Genomic DNA, 23,559 nt, shown 5'->3' on the forward strand with positions numbered 1-23,559 from the left:
CAGGCACACTATGACCAGGACATACCTATATCCCTTGCATCTGGGCATTGTTATAAAGTCCGCCTGCATCCTGACAAAGGGACCTACTGCCTTTCCGATGGTACTTTGCTCTACTACCGTCCTCTTTCCTGCATTGAATTGCTGACACACTAGGCACCTCTGGCAAAGCCTTTCCGCCTGGTTCCTGAACTTTGAATTGTAGAACACCTTGTCAAACACATGACACATTGCGTCCCTTCCCATATGTGTTGGTTCATGTATCATCCTGACCATGGGATCTATCAGGCTGTCGGGCAGCACAGGCACTCCAGTGGGGTTTACCACCACACCGTCATTTCTCACTTTGCATTCATTCTCACTCCATCTGCCTTTTTCTTCCCTGTCTGTTGATTGTTGTAAGTCCTTTAATTCATCCCACGTTGACACATTATCAAACAACATCAGTTGGCAGCTGTGTCCACCCCATAACCCAATTTGGAGGGACATTTGGTGTCGGGCACAAAACTGTGCGATTTGGTCAGCGTATCTGTTCCCGGCTGTCACATCATCATTTCCGGATCTGTGAGCCGCACACTTGACCACAGCCAATTCTTTGGGCAATTGAATAGCTTCCAGTAATTCTTGTACCACCTTTCCGTTTCTGATAGGGGTACCTGAGGAAGTCATGAATTCTCTTTGTAACCATAGTTGGCCGAAGTCATGAACAACCCCATAACAGTACTGACTGTCGGTATAAACAGTTATTCTTTTGTTTTTTCCCCTCCTACAGGCTCTTGTCAATGCGATGAGCTCTGCTACTTGTGCAGATTTCACCTCGCATAGGTAAGAGGCTTCTATGGTGTTTGTCAATGTGACTACAGCATAGGCAGCACACAGACCTCCACTCTCATGTCTTAAACATGAGCCGTCCACAAACATTGTAAGATCCCCATCAAGCAAGGCTACTTCTCGGATGTCAGGACGGGGCTTAGTGCTGAATTCTGTTAGATCAATGCAGTTATGTTCCATTTCATCCTCGGCGTCTACATCCAGAGGAACAGGTAACAGAGTTGCAGGGTTCAAGACATTGCACCGAGAAATTGTTACATTCTCAGCACCAATCAAAATTCTCTCATACTTAGTCAGCCGACTAGGTGTGAGATACTGGGTCTTGGTTCTTGTCAGTAGGATTACAACAGAATGTGGAACATATACGGTGACAGGATGTCCCATGACAATATTCTCACTCTGTTCCAGACTGACGCAAGTAGCAGCTACCGCCTTCAGGCATCCGGGCAATCCAGCAGCCACCGGATCTAGAGTGGCCGAGAAATAGGCCACGGGACGCCTGACCAGCCCATGCTCCTGGGTCAGGACTGAGAGGGCACAATTTTCTCTGGTGTCACAGAACAGTTCAAAGCGCTTGGAATAGTCAGGCATACCCAAGGCAGGAGCGGTACATAGACAATTTCGCAATGTTACCCAAGCGGACATGCTTTCACTGTCCCAACTGACTGGGTCTTCTACTCCTTTCTTGGTCATTTTTATCAAAGGTTTAGCTAGTGTTGCGAATCCCACAATCCACTGCCTGCAGTACCCCACAACTCCTAGAAACATCCTCACCTCTTTCTGAGTTCGGGGTAGGTCCATTGCTTTAATTATCTTGATCCTTTCTGTGGTGACTTTTCGGATCCCTTTCTCTATCTGGTGCCCCAGATATTTTACTGAGTTTTTACAGAACTGTAATTTGTCAGGGGATACTTTATGTCCTCCCTTTCCTAGGTGATTCAGCAAGGCGATGGTGTCGGTGACACAGTCAGTTTGAGTTTTAGATGCCACTAAAAGGTCATCTATGTACTGTACCAAAACGGACTCTCTGGGCAGTATTAGAGATTCAAGGCATTTCTTTAGGATCTGGTTGAAAATCGATGGACTTTCAGTGTACCCTTGAGGGACACGATTCCAGACATAGATATGGCTGTCAAATTCAAAACTAAAAAGGAACTTGCTATCTGGATGCAATGGGATGGAAAAGAATGCATGGCACAAGTCAATGACAGTGAACCATTCCGCATTCCAAGGAATTTGATATAGGATCACTGCAGGGTTGGGCACAATGGGACAGCAAGGTACAACAATTTGGTTTACCTTGCGCAGGTCCTGCACTACTCGGTACTTTCCACTAGGCTTTTTAATCCCTATGATGGGTGAATTGCAGGGACTGCTCATTACTTCCTGTATGATGTCTGCTTCGAGCAATCTGTTAATTTCAACTGCGACTCCTGCTTTTACTTCTGCACTCATTTTGTACTGTCTGGTTTTGGGGTATACAGCATTTGTTTTTATCGCTATTTTAACTGGGTCCACATTTGCCATTAAGCCTACATCTTTTCCCGTGAAATCCCATACTTCAGGTACCACTCTTAACTGGAGCTCTTCAGGTAAGTCTTCAACGGACAAGGGTCTAATATCAGAGTCAGGTCTCACTAACATCAGTTTATACAAGCCATCTTCATCGGGGGTCTGAATTTCGACACCTTTTGGTGTGCAAAAGATGGTGCAGTTCATTTTGCACAACAAATCACGTCCTAGCAGGTTCACAGGACTGGAATCACAGACCACAAATCTGTGCATTTCTTTAAAATTTCCTATGGAGATTTCCATAGGTTCAGTCACTGGAGTACCTATTATTTGATTGGAGACACCCACTACTTGGATTGCTTCTCCCGAGAGGGGTAGGTTAGGAACATCCACTGTTCTCACAGTGGACCGGGTAGCACCAGTGTCCAACAGAAAGGTGACGTATTTTCCCTCAACCTTTCCTTCAATGTATGGTCCAGTCTGGTCTACCGGTAAGGAGGCGCCAAGCACGCACTCCTTGTCCTCCCCTCTCAGGCCCCGTCAATCTTGTTCATCACAGAGGAAAGAATCGTTTAACAGGTACTGTGGAATTGCTGCATTGCTCTCCTTCCCATATTTCCGCCCTTTCATTCTGCTGGCCCTGATTCTTATAATTCTGTCTAGGAGCGCGAGGTACTGGAGGTAGCTTTCCCAGTTGCTGGTTCTTTCTTGTCCCCTCTTTCTGCACCTGTGGATTTAAACCATTTATAGGAGCATTACCGGCCTGTAGATGTGGACACTCGTCTCTCCAATGCCCTATCTGGCCGCACCCGTGGCAAGGAAACTTTTTCATAGCTTCTTCCCGACTCATTTTTGCACGGGGCTTCCCTCCTCCCCCAGCATTGGTACTTTGGGCATTATTATTAGAATTCAATTTACTTAACTGCTTTTCTTGCTGTTCAGCCAATTTCACTGTGCCCACATAACCTTCTCCTTGAGGGCTTTCTTTTTATTCTCGATCTCATCTTCGCAGTATTTTGCGTACTTAAGGACATCATCTATGGGCTTTCCCTGCCAACTTATTTTATTATCTCGAATCCATTGGGATATTTCAGGTCTTAATCCTAGCACAAATCTGTAACTGAAATGGGTCATGTCTTTCATGTCCACATTATCGATACCACTGTAAGTTTTGAATACTTGCAGTAACCTTTCATAAAAGGAATGGACAGTTTCATCGCGTTCTTGGGTGGTTCTATCTATCCTGGTCCAATCTGTTTCTTTTGCGGGCACCTTTTTCTTGAGGTAGTGTATGACTTGTTCATACTTCCTCATTACTTCAGGCGAGGGTGCTCCGGTCTTGTCGTCTCTTGCATATTCCTCACTGGGCCAATCAATTTCAATTTTGCAGTCGGTCCACAAATCTACAGGAACCACAATGTCGAAAAACCCATCCAGGTCTTTCAAAAGACATTTCTGAACTTTTACGAAACGCTCGACCTGTCTGTACCAGTCGACTGGTTTCTCTCGTAATTTCGGGAAGTCATTAGTAAATGACACAATATCCTGTCGGGACCAAGGGACATGGACATATTTTCCCCCCGGGACCTCTCTCATGGGACACAATTTTTCTGCGGGAGTTACTTCTTTCAGCACATATTCTGAAGCCTGGGATTTTGCCCTGCTGTCTTCCTTTTTCTTTGCCCACCGGGTTCTCCATTTCCCTACATCCCCCCATTTCTGTAAGAGTTTTAGTAATTCTTTTATCTGGATCTGTTTTCCTACCACATTCAAGCTCTCTAAGTCTTTGTCCGAAAAATCTACTCTGTAGGGTTTCTGAAGGATTTTGGAGCGACTGACATCTATTCCCATTTCTGTGGCTGTGTCCGTCAGTCTCTCATGGAGCAATCTAGCGTTCCGGGTAAGGTTTTTACTGATGAACAGTAACTCTTCTTCGCTGAAGGAGTTTAAACGGTCTAATCCTAAATTTCCAGCCATCATTTCTTCTATTTCTATTCTTAGTTTATAGATCTCTAATGGTTTGGGTTGGGGAGTGGTCTCTTTCTCCAAATCTTTGGTCCATCTGTCTAATTCTTCTGGGGATACTACTGTAGCACTCCTAACCCCAGACGTACTTTCAATCAGAACCTCTTTTGCCCTACTCTGACTTCTTGCCCCCGGCATGCTAGTTCTAGGTTCCCTAATGGGCATATCCATCAGGACCACTGATTCGCACTCACTTCTTGATCATCATCTATGAGTACTTCTTTTCTCGGGGGTGGGATGCTAGGAGTTGGCATTATTGGGGAGATAACAGGAGGACGAGGACTAGCCAGGTTATCCCTATAAAGAGGAATAGCGGGTTCAATGGTTACTGGGATAGTCAGGGAATCTGGATGGGGATGTATCTGGGCTATGGTCCGGACTAAATCATCTCGCTGTCTAGCCAGGGCTTCCTTCTCTTGTTCTCGTAAAGCCTTTTCTGCGGAATTGTCATGCAATACTTGGGGTACCAAGGGAGGGTAAATACTTGGGGCGGTCGGAGTAACCAATCGAGGTGGGCCTTCTCCAAACGGCTGATAATTTGGGACCGTGGATTTAGGTCTGCAAAACCCATCCCCTTCACTGGTTTTACTATCCGTACCCGTTCCATCTGTCTCGCTATCCCTCCGACATCTGGGATATTTGGCAAACGGGTTTGGTGAACTTAAAGGCTCTGACTCTGCTACATAGGGAGGTGGGTTTTTCATCAACAAATCTTCTAGGTGCTCATCTTCTGAGTCCCCTACGGGCATTGAGTGATGGGTTTTTTCTTTACTTTTTCCTTTCCCTTGTTCTAATACCCCCATCATTGGAAACAAACCCTCCACCATCATGCTTTGTCTCCAATGTTTCATTTTCTGCTCTTTGGTTTCTCTATGGACCCTCGGATACCATTTGCTCACTCCATTGTCCATCCGGGGTCTATATCTCTCCAAAGCCTCAATTTCCCATTCTTCTAGGGCCTCGTACTGGGTTAATCTGGGTCTGGGATGTAATTCATTCATGCGGGTCCTCAAGTTAAACAGGATTCTACCATTAAACGTACCATCAATAGGAAATGCTAGGACTCCGTCATCTGCAGTATACTTTGCCCAATTCTCTAGCCATACACAGGTATGATACCCCTTTTCAAACATCATGAAGGAAGCAGGAGTATTCGGTGGAGGAATGATCACACCCTCCCTCGTTCTAATGGGCTTGTCAGTTTAAAAAAAATTCTTTACCTTGTCTGCAAATGACATTTTTCTTTTTATTCCATACATCATGTGCGGTCTACCTCGTATAATCTGTTCCTTATAGAAGCCTGAGTTTTGTGGATTAGGTAAGAACTCAGGATACCACATATGCCTTTCCAGGCTCGCTTCTAACTCAGCCTGATTAATTTTGTTTACCTTTGTACTTCCAATGCTAGCGTGACTTCTATTTCGTAGAAACCAATCAACACTGCGAATACAAAAATCCTTGTCCAATGGGTGCGCGGTCTTTCGCGAGACCAGGTCTCACGCTCCGGCACTCACCCCTTCCTTACAAATTCAGCTTCACTACACACCCGCTGTCTTGACCAATACCAGCGCGGCAAGGAGTGACGTCAGAGCAGTCTTCCGACCGACTCCCTCCTTCACAAGGTAACGGAAACTTTTAACTTTTCCTAAAGTGCAAATGCAAATCTTAGTTAACAACACACAACGTTTGCCACTGTGTCTGAGTGTTCTAAATAGATAGAAAAATGTTCTTTCACTACAAGTAAACCACTTCTGTCTACTTTTCATTCACTCCGGATAGACTTCTTTGCCTAACCTCTCACACGAGCAATATAGAACCTGTTATTCTTCTGACTCATCCACTTCTTTCTGGGATATGTACTGAGCCAGGATTTCACCAGCGGACTATTTTACTTACCAGTCAAGCCTCGGAGGCCCTATTACTCCTCCCACATGTGACCCTTACTAGGTGATATCACAAGGGAAGTTTTATACAAAGGACTCGTAGCTATCAATTATACAGATGCAAAAAGATCCTATTTAGTGCTTCCAGGTATTCCTAACCCTGCACTAATGACTCTAGACAAGTGACCTTTCCAGCTAACCGGATTCTACTCACCGTTAGCTATATACTTCCCCGGGGATTCGGACTACACTGAACGCTTACAAACAGTTCTTGGTTAATACGACATATAACACTTATAGCAGCAATGCAAAGATCATATACATTTACATAAAAACCCTTAAAACATGGAAAAATATTTGAATCAATGCAATAGAAAAATCAGCAGCACATTTTATTATTCACGGTTTGTTTATCAACTATCCTGTCTACCTATTTTAACTAGTCCTAACCATGCCTCTGCTACCAGAAAATTACTGATAGAGCGCGCAGGTCACCCGGGTCACTGAGTTGACCAATTTATTCCACGCACTGAGCCCAGACGTGCATGCAAATGACAATGTTTCTGCGTGAACCGGGTGAAATCCTTAGCACGCTACTATGAGTAATTCGGGGGGTGACTTCACACCACTGCTGATCATGTACCTGACTTACCACAGGCACATTACTCCTGACGGATCAGGAGCTAGCAGGGAATAGGTGACAGGGTTCCTAGGAAAGAATACACTTTATAAACCAAAATATATTTATCCACACTAATTCTTGTGAAATGACCACAGACACCTGATGAGTTTTGAAGGTTTATCAAAAAAGATTTCAGAAAGAAGATGCCAAGATGACAAGCAAAATACACAATAACACATCAAGTGTTATAATTAATACCACAATGTAACTATGGATTAGGGCAAGTACCATTAGAACAATTGAGAACACTGAAAGGTAATGGGTTATTCACCGCAAACTTAAACTAGGGCAAGGGACAGGAAACCGAACCTAATACGAGTACTTAACTAGACTAGTTATTCTATTCTTACTGAATTTCACTGCAATCATGCTAAGGGAAAGGGGAAAAATGGAACATACTACTATAATATGACAATTTAATAATGTCCTACGGGTAGGGAAAAAGTGGAACAATTCTAATAAACAATTGCATATAAGTTGCTTTAAGGCAATAGGGCAATATCACAGGCAAGAGTGCTTTATTAAGAAAAGAAGAGAGAGTGATAGAAAGACGTAAACCCACAGAGTAATATTTACCTAATTAGGAATGAGGACTAACCCTGGCCACGGGTCAGTTTGGAAGGACGGGGACAAGGACCCTCAAGGAAAGGAATACCAGAATGCGAGCAGGTACAGCTCACGGACAGTCAGGACAGGATACCCCTCAGGTTTGGGTCAGGGCTGGGCTCACCAAGGTACGACCAACACCCACAGCTTCGGATGCAACGCCTGCGTTACCCCTCTCTGCGAGTAATCCGCCAGTAACCCCGATTGGGTTTTCGAATTTCCCCAGCAAAGTGCTTCGCCAGCACATAGGACTATTTTCCACCCCTAGGGGCTTGTGGAAAATTATGGACAGAGTGCTCCGCAGCACTCTAGATTGAGCACCTATAGAGTTCGTAGGGTCAGTGACAGGTCTGCTACTCGGACAAGTCGGACAATTTCCCTAAGCTACACTAGGCCAATTATTCGGTTTGGGGACCCTTAGACCACCCACTAATGTTGCAAGTGACAGCTTCCCACATTATGATTGGTCAGGAGAGGTGATTTGGTCATTGTCGCCTCCTAGAATTCAGTGTTCACATCATTAATAATAATTTTTGCATACCCGCCCCTTGGGTTCACGTTCCCAGGCATAGGAATACATAAGACAATACAAGTGCATAGCATGTAGCAACAGTGTTGCTTCGCTCAAGGTAGGATTCAGTCTCCTGGAGAGGTTTCCCAGGCGCATCGGGCTTCAGGAGCCAGCTGGCTTGTTTTAGCTTCTGCGCAGTGAGGTTTCTCCCAGGTCACATGACAGGTTTCAGAGGAGCTTCATCATGGCGTAGCTCATGTATGCCCCAGCCCCCAGAGACGCGGTACATGAAAAGTAAGCGAGAACAAATTAGAATCATACATAAAACTGATCACACTGTATACCGTGACAGATTTTAACACACCCCTTATTTTATAACATCTACAGTATTAAAGTTTAGTGCGAAAAGACAGATAGGCGATAGCAGCGGTAGCAAGCAGAGAGCGTGGTGAGAGACAAGCGGCCATATTTGCATCAGTGCGCATGAGCAATACAATCCCTCCAAAATGCGAGTGCGTCACATCACATGGGTATGACCGACGCATGCGCAGATTGGATTTCTGCAAAGCAGCCATTTCCTTAGTGCAAGCATTGTGAGGATGAAAAGACACACAGGCAAGCCTCTCGGGGACACCCGCGTGTTGTGGAAAATGCTAAATAAAAGACGGACAGTTGGATTAATATGATTATACGTTAGGTGAGGTTCATGAGTGAGAGCAAGTTGCTTTACGTGCGAATCCTTGCTCCATCAAGGTCACACACAGTTTTACCTCTGCACCGCCCTTCCTGCTTCCCAGATCACCCTCGGCCCCTTTCCACCCTGAGGTCACACACAGCTTTACCTCTGCACCACCCCTCCTGCTCCTCAGATCGCCCTCTGCACTTTGAGGTTTGTTAGACCTGTCACCATTGGTGTGGGTCTCCCTTCCATTTTTCGCTGTTTTCTCCTCTGTTTTTTTCTGGTAATAGATGCTCTGGGCGCTGTGCCACTGCCATTCAGTGCCACAGTGCGAATGCTCCCTATGTAAACATGACCGGTGTATTGATATATCCCTGATTGGCATATTTGTTTTACCTGTCAATCCCTAGTAGTGTGGCCCGTGTGTTCCCAGGGCTGGTAACCCAAATGCTGCTGGTGTGCCTGCAGCGCTGATTTGTGCCACCCACAGAAACAGCTTGTAAAGTGCACCCCAGACCTGCCACTGCAGTGTCTGTGTGCAGTCCAGAACTGCCATCCTAGCTGTGAAGTGCCCACAGTTCCCAGCCCCTAAACCTTCCCTTGGCATCATATAAGTCACCCCTATGGTAGGGTGCATTGTGTGTGTAAGGTAGGACTTGGTTTGGTATGTGTAACATGTCCTGGTAGTGAATTACACTCCATTTCGTTTTTCACTACTGCAAGGCTACCTGCTCTCTATAGGCTAGAATTGGCAGGTCTATTATTACATTCTATAATCCTAACTGACCCAGAGAACATGGTAGAAATTCGAGATTAGTATGCCTAAACTCAGACTGATAAAATACATCTTTTAGTGAAGTTGGTTTTAACATTCTTTGTTTGAAAATACCTCTTTTAGAAAGTAGGTATTTTCTTGCCTAAGCCTTCCAGTTGCTCTGCTGTTATGTGTATTGGCTGTCTGGGTTTATGGGGGCAAGGCAGGCTGAGTCAGACCTGGGTTGAATAAAGCAATCTGCATTGGAGTATTGGGGAGGGATGGTTTCCTGACCTGAATAGGGCTGTGCCTGGCAGGGTGAATTCTGGCTCCACCTCCTACTGTGCATCTGAATTGAGTCCTCTGTAGTCCACACAGAACCGGAGTTCAGGTGTGGCCCCTGGCACTGTAGCTTTTGGGACCAAGACCACTGGGCTGGCCCAAGGACTGCTGGAGGACTCAACCACCCCAAGAGCAAGCATCTTGGAGACCTCCTCCTTAATGCTGGCTCTGACCCTGTCAGTCACTCTGTAAGCTTTGTGCTTTACAGGCAAGATGTCTCCTGTGTCCACATCATGGACGCACCAATCTGTGACACCAGGAACCAGGGAGAACAGATCAGGAAACTGCCCCAGTAGTTGGCAGCAGTCATGCTGTTGCTCAGGGGTCAGGGTGGGTGAGAGGTTAACTCCATCCACTGACCCATCTTGCTCTGAGGCTACCAGGAGGTCAGGAAGAGGCTCAGACATCTCCTCCGCCCCATCATCTGTTGCCAAGAGCATGCCCACTTCGGACCTCTCCAAGTGGAGCTTCAGGCGATTGACATGCAGGACCCTCAAGGGGTTCCTGGGAGACTGCAAGTCCACCAAATAGGTGACAGGACTCTTGTGCTCCAAAATCTCAAAGTGTCCGGTTCACTTGTCTTGGAGTGCACAAGGCTCCACAGGGGCTGATGGAGCGAGGTAGAGAAACAAAATGGTGTGTACCCCTCCCGAAGTCATCCTTCCATAACGACAACTTTACTAAATGGAATGTTGTGGTGAAAATGAATCAACTTAGAATAAAGTGCATATACACAGACACGTGGGAAATACTAATTTGCCTATATGTTGCAATATAATTGACTAATACTTGTCGTTATCGTGTTGTGAACTACTGCAATGCTTAAAAGTAAACAAAAGCGGCATGTTTGTGCTTTCTGTCCATGTAAATGTGGGCCGTATCCGGTGGATATGTAAGTATAAACAGCATAAATGTGGCTTATTTGCTAGGTAATAAATAATTGGGACTCCTTAGTACGTGGGAGGTAAACAGAAGGGCTAAAATACTTGAATTAACTGAATTTTCTGTTTGTTTATAATTATTTCCCAAAATGTGCCCGTGAGACCTAGTGAAAACATGGCCGTGCTGTGAAGCCACGGTGCTGAATCAAACTGAGCATGCGCGACTCCTGGGCGAGAGATGAATGCCGGCTGCCTGTGCCTGAGCGAGAATGGTTCAAGGTCATTATGTCCTGAAAGTTGAGATACGTGACAGAGACAAGATGGAAACTCGGGTCCCAGAACAATACCCTTATTGCCTCATTGCCAAATAATTGTGGAATGAACTGGTCACCGAATGAGATCATGAACATCCACTTGAACTGCCCAATTAGAACCAGAGTTTGTGCTTATTAGTTAGGTAAAGCTAGGAAATTAGTGTATAAAAACCCCTGATTTTACTGAGAGTCATCCGTTCTTTCTGATTCCTTCCGAGATGCTGTTGGATTGCTGATCGATCCTGTGATGTAAGACTCTTGATACTCTTTAATAATTTCTTGAGAAACTGAGACTTAGAATGAGGGCGTTAGTTAGGGAATGCTAGAGCTGAATACCTTTTAGGAACTATTTCACTTTTAACTAAACTCGCTGTCCTGAATCTTAATTATGATTCTTATTTCTGACTTTTAAATAAATGAAAATGATCATTTCAATTAAAGTTTTTTCTTAATGTTGCTTGAATAAAGAAATAAACGCAATAGAATGTCAGACATATTAAAGTTTTGCTTTTAATAAAAATTAGATAAATGGAGAATTAAAGCTGGTCTTGAGTTTTCCTGCACCTATTTTTCTTACTAGCAGATCCATAGACCAATATGGTGGTGTGTCTGATTAAAACATTTTTGCAAACCATGGTAAAATCGGTTAAACTGCAGGTGTAAATAATATAAATAGTTAGTTCATTTAGACACTCCGCCATGATACAGCTGCTCTCCTCTGAAGTTCACGGATCCATGGAGTAGGGTGTAAGTGACGTTGAGTGTAACTCGCAGTGTTATGGGCCCCACTGATGAGTAATGTATATGGTTTTGATACTCCAGGGAGAATTGATATGTTTTCCAAAGGCATTTTTGGAGTACCGCTGCATCAGTTAATCTTGGTAGCAGAGCATTGGTTGCTATAGAAATAGCTAGTGAAATGTTTATTGTACAGAATTATGACTAACATCTGTTGAGTACGTATTATGTTAAATGTGGTCTTAAGGAGGCTGCAGGCAGAGGAAGTGTGGCGACGTAGTCACACAGTCATTTGTCTGTTTCAAAAGTAGTATCATCGTATACTACAGTGAGATCTGCACATATCACAAGTGGTGTCGTCGTACATCACACGTTAGGGACAATAGGTGTAAGAAGGCGAATGTATAGTGAGGACAATCTTGTAAAATCCTAGCTGATAAGCACAGGGATCATAAAGGATTCTGATTAAAACTTACTGTTGGGAGAGTAATGAGACTCAACCCGAGCTTGAGAGAAGGGTAAAGGAGGTGTGTCTACTTTACTAACGACAGAGGAGTTCTGTGGTAGGGTAGATGTAAGCGCTGCCTACTGGAAGTACAGAACTATAGTATATAAGAACAGGGATTTCTGTACGACTGTGTATGAATGAATTTGCAATACGCGTTCTTGTGAAACTAGATTAAACGCTAGGGAAATGGGTTCGTTATTGCCTGACAGAAGGGTAAGGTAGAGGGTCATGCTGCCTTGTTAACAAGTGTAAAATCCTGTGGAGATAAGTGTTGTCTACTTCACGTATGGGATCCTTGTACGGTTAGAATCTATCACTTTGATTTAGCGAAACAGACCATTTTATACAAGTTACAAACTGATTCCATTGTAGTATCTTGTAAATACGGCTTTGTGAAAACTCTTGTGAAGGGAGGGTCAGTCCGCGCTGCAGAAGCCGGAGCACTGGTGACGTCAAAAGTGTCGCGCAGGGATTGGCTCTCGTGAACAAGACAGAGTAAGAGCTGATTGGTGCATCCCGAAAAGCAGTGAAACTATTGGTTAAGCATTGAAAAGACGTATTGTGTTTTAATTGGTGCGTTAGTATGAACCGCGCTGGGATAGGTTGGTGTTATGGAATAGCAACAAGGAAGTGAACGATCGTTTGAGAAGACCAGGAAATCTACAAAAACAATGGATTATTACTATTTTGGAGAAGAGAGAAAGAAATCTTCATGGTTTCAGAAGTTGAAAAATGCGTTTTCAAAAGATAAAGCGATAATTACGCGAGAGGGAAAATTGCTTCCTGTGCCGAAAACGCCTGCTTCCCATATGATATCAAAGTATGGTTACCATACGTGTGTTTGGTTGGAAAACTGGGCGAAATATACTAAAATGATGGTGCGTTAGCTTTCCCCGAGTATTGATTTTTTAACATGGCAGTGTTGCGGAATTTGAGAGAGAAAATGATGACACTTGAACCGAGACCCAGACCGACTCAGTTTGAGGCGTTAGTTGAATGGGAAGATGAGATGCAGGATTTGGAGCAAGAACGGTCACAAGGACGCATGAGACCAAAGGGTAGAATGCGAGGATTATGGGGAGAAACGCATGAGACTAGATTGCGTAGATGGAGAGATGCAAACATGTCACGTATCCGGTTAGATTGGTAGAGGACGAAAGTGTACCGAAAAGAAAAAGAATGTTGAGCCTCGTTGTGATAGTGAACCAGAGGATGCTGTATTGGAGGAGATCTTAAATAGGAGACCACCACCATACCAGCCAGGTCCTTCATGGACAACTCCTAATGCCCCACCCGCAGAAGCCAGAAGTAATGGAAGTCCACGGCGATTTACAGACTTTAGAGACGTACCAGACAGAGTAGAAGTGAGGTATGAACCAGACACATCAGTAACAGAAACAAGATATACAGTTACCCCGAGGCAAACACCAGATAGAGTAGAAACGAGATATGAGCCTGACACATCAATGATTGAAACTAGACATACTGTCACTCCTAAAAGAACGCCAGATAGAATGGAAGTGAGGCAAGAACCAACTACCTCAATGACAGAAATAAGATACCCTGCTACTCCTAACCAGAATGATGTGAGGAGACCTGTAGATAGAGAAGAGAGACAATATGAGGAGCAAGCTAGTACGTCTGAGTATATACGATCCACAAATGAGTTAACTGAAAAGATACAAGAGCTGACTAAAAATATGGAAGCAATAACAGTTCCAGTAACAATAGGACCAGTAATTCCAGTATTTGAAAATCGAAGAATAAAAGAGCCAAGTTTAACAATTCCGTTACAACCTACTTTGCAGAAGGTGTCTGAAAATCTGTACCCAGATTTATCAGATGTAAGAAGAATGAGTAGTGTGCAGCCGCCCAATTTAACATATAATCAAAGTTCACCTTGTCAAAGAGCAATTGGAGCAGAATCAGGTTCCGTTACTCCTGAAAGAAGCCTGGAGAGATCGGACACAGTCCAGACTCCAATAAGTTTGTCAGAGCAGGAACTGAGTGATTGGATTAAAACTCTAAAATTAAAACAAAATGAAGCAAAAGCGCTAGATGTAGCAAAGTTAAAAGTAGACATGGAGGAATTAATAATTGGAACAATTGGAACAGAGAGATTAAAATGTTATCAGGATGATGAACTAATGTTCATTTGTAAAAGTATCACATGGAGAACAAAATCAGTGCATGAACAGTTAGAAAGCAGTGCAAATGATTTAAATGTTGACTTTACTAAACTCAAATCACTCCAGAAAACGTATAGAGTTGACTTTTCCAAAAAAGACAGCAAGCTGTCCAACCCGAGGAAGCTTGCTGAGGAAGCGGACCGCTGGCTCAGCACCAGGGTCCACAAGGGTCCAGTCGGAGACTCCGCCAGAGGTGGGCAGGGTCCCCAGCAGAAGAGTGGGGGGGACAGGGGAAAACAGAAAGGGTTACAAAAAGGCCCCCAAAGTAATTCCCAAGGGAACCAAGGGAAAGGTTCTCAGCCTCCTCCACCCCCGAAGCAAAACGAGGCCCGACAGGTAAACCTGTTCAAAGACGGCCCATCGCCTGTTTTAGGTGTGGCGAACAGGGTCACATTGCCACTGATCCCAAGTGTTGCTTGTATGGAAAACCCGCACCCACTGGTGCCCCCCCCCCCGGCAAATAGCTAGCGTTAATTTTGGGGGAGAAGTTATAATCCCAGAGGGTGGGGATCCCGTACACATGACCCTAGTCTCGCTAGGAGACAGTGAGATGGTCCCCGAAAACTACCTCCCCAGTAACACTAAGAAATATGGGCAGGAAGTGACCATCAACAGTAAGAAGGTAGAGGCTCTTCGAGACACAGGAGCCAGTGTGACTGCCGTCTGGCAGCACTTGGTGTCTCAGGAGCAGGTGATACCACACGCCTACTGTAGGGTTGTCAATGCTGACAATTCTGAGAGCCAGTGTCCGATGGCTCAGGTTCCCTTTGAGTGGGGGGGGGTCTCTGGTACTCTGCAAGTCGTTGTGAAGACCACCATGCCTGTGGATTGTCTGCTAGGGAACGATTTGGAGAACTCCCCTTGGAGAAAGGTGGAGAAAACGACTCATCTGCGGATGATGGGTCTACCCGACTGGGCATGCGTGACTACCAGGTCCATGGCAGCCAGTAGGGGTGTTGAAGAAGTCTTGGAGCCTGAAGGAGAGGCCCAGGAACCAGCCTTAGAGAGAAGGCGCAGGGGCCGCGGACAGCCGGCCCCCACTGTTCCCACGGCCCAGGAGGAAGCAGACCTCGAGGGGGATGCCCTGGAGCCTACCAGGGAACAGATTCCCGAACTGGGAGACCTGCCTGAGCTGACCCATTGGCAGCAAGAAGGAGGTCCCTCCAGGGTGGAATTCTGCAAGGAGCAGAGGGAGTGCCCTTCTCTCGTGGGTATGCGGCAACAGGCTGCAGACCAGGCCAATGATGCTCAGTCCGGAAAACACTGGAGCTACTGGGAGAACGATCTCCTGTATTCAGAGTCTAAGGCAGCCCGTGTGCTGGTGGTACCCCAGAAGTTCAGAGCCTTCCTACTGGGGCTGGCTCACGATGTACCGTTAGCAGGACATTTGGGGATGGACAAGACCTATGACAGGCTTGTTACCCACTTCTATTGGCCCCAAATGCACAGAAGTTCAGATGCGCACTGTAGGACTTGCCAAACTTGCCAGGCAAGTGGTAAGTGTGGAGGGAAGAACAAGGCTCCCCTCCAACCATTCCCCGTCGTCAGTATCTCATTCCAGCGAGTGGTGGGAATTGACATTGTGGGGCCTCTGGACCCCAAGACAGCCATGGGCTACAGGTTCATCCTGGTCTTGGTGGACCATGCCACCCGGTACCCGGAAGCCATCCCTCTGAGGACAGTGACGGCCCCCGTGGTGGGACGAGCGCTGATGGGAATTTTCTCACGAGTGGGATTCCCTCTAGATGTGGTGTCCGACCGGGGCACCAATTTCATATCGAAATATATGAAGTCCCTTTGGTAAGAGTGTGGTGTAACCTACAAGTTCACCACCCCTTACCACGCCCAAGGAAACGGGTTGGTTGAGAGATTCAACCGAACCCTGAAAGGCATGATCATGGGCCTAGAAGGACTGATGAGGCGTAAGTGGGACATCCTCTTGCCATGCCTACTCTTTGCTTACCGAGAGTTGCCGCAAAAGTCGCACGGGTTAAGTCCCTTCGAACTTTTGTACGGTCTCCCGGTACGCGGACCTCTGAGTCTGGTAAAGGAAGGCTGGGAGCAATCTCCCAGGAAACCTCCCCAGAATGTATACAGTTACATGCTGGCCTTCCGAAACCAGACCAGGCGATTCAGACAACTTGCTGAGGCAAATCTGGAAGCCAGCCAGGAAGAGATGAAGCGGTGGTACGACCAGAATGCCACTCTGGTAGAGCTTCAACCTGGACAAAAGGTGTGGGTCTTGGCCCCAGTGGAGCCGTGTGCACTTCAGGATAAGTGGACAGGTCCATTTGAGGTTGTGGAGCGCAAGAGTCTTGTCACCTACCAGGTGAACTTGCAAACTCCCAGGAACCCTTTGAGGGTCCTACATGTTAACCCCCTTAAGCCCCACTTGGAGAGGTCTGAAGGGGGCATGCTCTTGGCAACCGATGACGAAATGGAGAAGGAGACCGAACCTCTTCCGGACCCCTTGGTAGCCTCTGAGAAAGATGGGGCAGTGGATGGAGTTAACCTCTCACCCTCTCTGACTCCTGAACAACAGAGTGACTGCCGCCAGCTGCTGGGGTAGTTTCCTGATCTGTTCTCCTTGGTTCCCGGTGTCACAGATTGGTGCGTCCATGATGTGGACACGGGAGACTGTTTGCCGGTGAAGCACAAGGCTTACCGCGTAACTGACAAGGTAAGAGCCTGCATCAAGGAGGAAGTCTCGAAGATGTTTGCTCTTGGGGTGATTGAGTACTCCAGCAGTCCTTGGGCCAGCCCAGTGGTCTTGGTCCCGAAGGCTGCAACGCCGGGAGCCACACCCAAACTCTGGTTCTGTGTGGACTATCGAGGACTCAATTCGGTCACGAAGACCGACGCGCACCCCATCCCCAGAGCTGATGAGCTCATCGATCGGTTGGGGGCTGCTCGGTATCTCAGCACGTTTAACTTAACGTCTGGGTACTGGCAGATCGCCTTGACTGACGGGGCCAGAGAGAGGTCAGCGTTCTCAACCCCAGATGGGCATTTCCAGTTCCGGGTTATGCCGTTTGGGATGAAGAACACCCCTGCCACCTTCCAGAGTTTGGTCAACCGGGTGTTGGTTGGACTGGACGCGTTCAGTGCCACCTACCTGGACGACATCGCAGTGTTCAGCGGCACATGGGAAGAACACTTGCGACACCTATGGGAAGTGTTGTCAGCACTGCACCAGGCAGGCCTCAGGATCAAGGCAAGCAAATGTCAGATCGGGTAGGGTTCTGTGGTGTACTTGGGACACCAAGTTGGGAGCGGCCAGGTGGCGCCCCTCCAACCCAAGATTGAGACCATCCTGAATTGGGAACCCCCCAAGACCCAAACGGAGGTGAGCCTTCCTCGGACTCACCAGGTACTACAGGAGGTTTGTCAAGGGGTATGGCACCAGTGTTGCCCCCTTGACAGAGCTGACTTCGAAGAAGCAGCCCCGGAAAGTGATCTGGACTGACGCCTGTCAGGAAGCATTCAACACCCTGAAAACTGCCATGTGCACGGCGTCCGTGCTCCTGGCCCCTGATTTTTCCAAAGAGTTCCTAGTGCAGACAGACACTTCAGAGCATGGGGTAGGGGCTGTTCTTTCATAAATGACGGAGGAGGGCTGGGACCACCCTGTAGCCTTCATCAGTCGAAGGCTACTTCATCTGGAGCGTAGGTGGAGTGCAATTGACAGAGAAGCTTTTGCTGTGGTCTGGGCCTTGAAGAAGCTAAGACCCTACTTGTTTGGGTCTCACTTCCGCGTTCAGACAGACCACAGGCCCCTCAGATGGTTGATGCAGATGAGGGGTGAGAACCCGAAACTGTTGAGGTGGTCCATCTCCCTACAGGGTATGGACTTTACGGTGGAACACCGCCCTGGCACAGATCAAGCCAATGCTGACGGTCTGTCCAGGTTTTTGTGCCTTAGTGATAAGGAACTCCCTGGGGTAGGGTAGTTCTCCTCACCTTTCAGCTGGAGGGGACACGTGTTAGACCTGGCACCTTGGCGTGAGTCCCCCTTCCACTTTTTGCCGATGTGCCTCAGATGTTTTTGCTGGTGTTCGATGTTCAGGGCACTGCGCCACGGCCAACCCGTGCCGCAGTGCAAGTGCTCCCTATGTAAAGTGTATCCGTAATTGATTTCCATGATTGGCTTGTTTGGTTTACTGTCAGTCCCCAGTAACGTGCACCAGGAGTGCCAGGGCTTGTGGATACAAATGCCGCTAGTGGGCCTGCAGCGCTGGTTGCGCCACCCACAGAAGCGGCCTAGTAAAAGATGTCTCAGGTCCGCCATTGCAGACCACGCGTACAGTCTGGTACTGTCACGCTGACTGCAAGTGCCCACACTTGCCAGTGCCTAAACATTCCCTAACCTTCATATCAGTCACCCCTATGGTAGGCCCACGGGCAGGGTGCATTGTAAGCGTAAGGTAGGACAAGCCTGATGTGTGTGGCCTGTCCTAGTAGTGAATTACCGCCTTTTTCGTTCTTCACGAAGGGCTGCCTGTTCTCTTAGGGCAAGGTGAGCGGCTGGAACTATTACACGCTATAGTCCCGACCGGCTCAGGGAACACGGTGGCATGTCGAGTTTGGTATGCCTGAACTCAGAATAATAAAATACTTCCTGTAGCAAGGTTTATTTTAATATCCTGTGTTTGCAACTGCTACTTTTAGAAAGTTAGCATTTGCTCACCTGACTATTTCAGCCCGCCTCTGCCAGGATGTGTATCTGCTGTCTGGGTTTGTGTGAGTGACAGGGCTGGGGAATTTCCGGGGACAGTCGGGGTGACCAGGTGGTGAATAGAGTGCTTACACCAGGATGGGTGGGCGGAGTAGTCCTTGACTCTGAATAGGGTTGTGCTCCACCACCACAATGCTGGCTCCACCTCCTGTGGAGCGTCTGATGTCCCTACCCTGCACCCTGAAAGAAGACGGCAGCGTCCTGTAAACAGAGTACTCCAAAACCGGGTTGAACCAGGCTCAGGCCCCCTGGCCTGCCAAGACAAAAGAAACTAAGTATAAAGGTAGGAGCCCTGCTCCTAAGAGATCAGATCCAGTTTTGACCACGACAAACCTCTGCCCGACTAGAAGGACCAAGAGAAGCTGAGGAGAAGAAATCCTGCAGTGGTGTCTTGCTGAGAACGGAGAGGAAAAGACCAGAAAGGACTTTGAAGACTTGTGCCTGAAACTATCTCCAAGGGCTTGATGATCACGAGCTTTCCCCCTGAACGGAACCCCAGGACCATTGGGTTCTATTCTGCCTGTGCCCGTTTGCTGTTGGGCCTTTAGTTCTTATTCCCTCGCCAGAGTTGTGACTCTGGTGCCTTCACCCTCCAAGGTCGTGACAGTTCGGAGCCTGTTCGCCCCGCCGCCGAGAGCCCCGCTCAAGCTTGAGTCGCTCTCCGCTTCAGTGCCGGGCCACCCGCTCTCCTGTCACCTCGCCTGCACGACATCTCATCTTCTCTCGCCGGAATCTGCACGGAGCGCATCTGATAGCCTCGGACGGTCCGTATGTCGTGACGAACCCGACTGTCTCGCTTTGCCCTCCTGCATACCAAGGCCGTGCCGCACCTCAAGAAGGTCTTCCGTACTGCGGTACCGAAGGCCCGGTGCTGCACCTGCCTGCCCGAGAACGCGACGCCCCACACATATCCACAGGTACGAACTGGTGTGCTAAGAAGTAGTACGCCCGCAGGCCTGAACGGCGCCTCGCCCCGTGAGCTGCATCAGATCCCGGATCGCCACAACCCTCCACACCGTCCCGTTCACCCGCCTCGCACCTCGAGGGGGCTCCGAGCCGGATAGATCCTTTGGAGAACCGTTGGCCTCGTCCAGGGTCCGCCCTCACCAGTAGCCGCGCCTGAAACGCCTTGGACACTCATCACAAGGTACATTTGAACTCTATCCCGAGTTTGCATCGGATCCATGGTCCACAACGTTTGTTTTCCCTGTCATCGTACCTTGCTAACCAAGAACCTTTACGAACACTTGCCTATTTAAATCTGGTGGCCTTCATTCGCTAAAATGTTATATGGTCTTGTGATAAATCTGCATATATTTTTACATAAAGTTTACGTATGTTTGATACAATTCTACGACTGGTGTCTGTTTGTGGTGGGTCAGTGGGTTTCCTGTATGTGATCATAAATGCTTAACTAACTATCGCCCTGAAGATTAGCCTTGTCTGCTCGCGCCACACTACCTAGAGGGTGAGCAAGGGTTATTTCTAAAGGAGTGGTTCTCTTACCCTGACTAGAGGAGAGGGTCCCTGCTGGTCACAAGTGCATACCTGTGCCAACCAGAGACCCCCGAGTCTAACAGAGTGGTTCATGATTATGGACAGCTCTGGTCTCAAAGAGGTTATTTGACTTTGGCGGGTTCACCCATAAGGAATGCTGAGTTTGTGAAACGACTGATAGATGTCATACAGTTGCCTGATAAACTTGCTTTCGTGAAATGTGCAGATCATAAAAAGGGTGTTGACTACATCACCCATGGAAACAGGTTCGTAGATTCTGTTGCAAAATACTGTGCAAAGAATTTGGTTTCAATCAATCGGGAGAGAGAAAAAGAGCATGTTTCAAGTTCTTTGATGCTAACAACAGTAGTCGAGACATGGCAGGAAGTGAAACAAATGTAGGAAGAAGCAGATGAGGATGAGAAAAACACATGGTTAAAAAGAGGATGTAGGCAGAGAGAGGAAGATGGACTTTGGGTTTGCGGAGATGAAAGACCAGTAATGCCCGATAGCATGATCTCTGACAAGTCCCGAATGTATCATGGACAAGCACATGTGGGAAGGGATGCTATGGTCCGACTATTCAGACAGACATGGTGCAATCCAAAATTCAGAATAATTGCTGAGAGTTTATGTCAAAGATGTTTAGTGTGTCAACAAATCAATCCAAATAGAAAAACTGTTGTGAGCATGGGAACCATAGGACGGGAGGGAGGTCCATTTACCTGAGTGCAGATGGATTTCATTGAACTGCCATCCTGTAACAGACTCGGATATGTTCTGGTGATCATCTGCTTGTTTTCCCGGTGGGTGGAGGCTTACCCCACAAGGCGAAATTATGGAATCACAGTTGCAAAGCTATTGTTGCGGGAAATAATACCGAGATACGGTTTCCCAGTAACAATTGAGACAGATAGAGGACCATGTTTCCAAAATGAACTGATACAAATGATTTGTGAAGCACTGGGCATTGGCCAGAAACTGCATTGTGCATACAGACCTGAGGCTTCAGGGGTAGTTGAGCAAGTGAATGGAACAATCAAAATCCGGATTGCAAAAATGTGTTTGGCGACCGGCATGAAGTGGCCAGACGCGTTGCCCCTTGTATTGATGACATTGAGAAGTATCCCTGACAGAAAAACTGGATTGAGTCCACATGAAATTTTGATGGGCAGAGTCATGCGTCAAGCATATATACCAGTAAATAAGCTGTTGGCAATTAATGAGGATATCATATTGGATTACTGCAAAAACCTGTCTGATGTGGTAACTTCTGTGTTCCATAAGGTGGGAACTGAAGCAAATATGAAAGAGAAAAGTCCAGCTCATGATCTAGTGCCAGGAGATTGGGTTCGGATAAAGGTTCACCGTAGAAGAAATTGCTTAGTGCCTCGCTGGCAGACCGAGACAAGTCATCCTTGGTTAGCACCACTGCAGTTAAATGTGCTGGAGTTAAAAGGTTGGTGCATGCAAGTCATACCATCCGTGTACCTGAACCTGAAAACCCAAACGAAGGTGATACTATGACTCTGATTCTGAAGAAGAGCCAGAAAGAAGCCAAGGCCTTGAAAATCGAAAAGAGCGTAGACAGTTGGAAGTGTCAGAAGCCAGTTTTCTGAACTGTGAAGGTGAGGTCATTGAAATACCGGTTTCTGAAGTTCACCCTGATGATCGAGAGTTGGTAGAAACTGACAACACCCAAAGCACTGAAAAAGACGGCGATAAACCTGGTGGAAGAAAAGAAGCAGAAAAACAGTCTGAACACTCTGAAAGCCGGAACGAAGATCCTGAAACTAGGGAAGAGGAAGTAACTCACGACAAGGATGAGATTCCAAGTACCAGTTATGGTGGCGTTCTGAATGAAGTAAAAGAACTGTCAGAGAAAAGGGCTGATCTTGAAAAAGATATCGACATTGTGAAAATCATTATAAACGATACTGTCGAGGGAACTGACAGCGAAACTGACAACAGTGAAGAGGAAAACTCGAGAAGAAAAAGCTCATGGAAAAGGGCTTGGAGAGTGGAGCATAATACTGCAGAGCCCAAGACAAAGAAAGTTTGTAGAGGAGATAATTGGCCGAGAGGAGTTGCTGGATTGAAATTCAGATTGGTTAGCCAGCAAAAAGAATTAGAAGACTAAGTGAATGAAGTAACCAGTCAGAGAGAATCATTGGGAAAGAAAATAGAAGTGGTTAAAAGGCCCAAAAGAGTTTGAAGACCAAATCAGAAGTATAAATCGCCTGGGTGGTCCTACGTTATTCTTCCTCCTATTGTTGAAGTCAATAGTAGCCAAGAAAATCTATATTGCTCAGTTGAAAAAAGTAAGTAAAGAAGTCCATTACAGAGAAAAGTGATCTGAGTTCAAAGTATATGATATAACAACAAAATCATGTTATTTGTTTGCAGAATAAGTTGTAAATAGGAGAGAGGGAGCTATTAGGTGGCACAAGGCCGAAGAAAACCTGTTAGGGAAACTGTAGTGTAGGTTATAGGTGGCACAAGGCGAAGAAACTTGTTATGTAATTTAGGATTAGGTTTATTAGAAACATTAGGCTGAGGGAAAACTAGTTTAAAAAAAAAACGTTGACTAACAATCATAAGACAAAGTGTTCCATTTTTAGAAAATGGTGTAGATGTTGTTCCATATGTTTGGGATTATTAGTATTACTGTGGATAATTTTAGCTATTGTGATTCCAATTCAAGATAATCTAACGAAACTGAAACCTAATGTAAGTTCTACTGCAGAGCCTGAGAAAGCAAATACTAAAAAGCAGCATGTATATAGGCCAGAAATGCATCAAGATAACTCAATAAGTGATTTTTCTAAGAATTCATTTTCAAAATTGTTGATGGAATATGTCAAAATCATGAATG

At 46.5% G+C, this 23,559-nt stretch overlaps 1 pseudogene across 1 annotated transcript in view; it reads left to right on the forward strand.

Moving 5' to 3' along the window:
• LOC147709823 (uncharacterized) overlaps nt 1-23,559 on the forward strand; it is a 334,389-nt pseudogene that overhangs the window by 143,316 nt on the left and 167,514 nt on the right. The window lies entirely within an intron of this gene.

This window comes from Lissotriton vulgaris, chromosome 6 (genome assembly GCF_964263255.1).
Source record: "Lissotriton vulgaris chromosome 6, aLisVul1.2, whole genome shotgun sequence".
In the NCBI taxonomy this organism is placed as follows: domain Eukaryota; kingdom Metazoa; phylum Chordata; class Amphibia; order Caudata; family Salamandridae; genus Lissotriton; species Lissotriton vulgaris.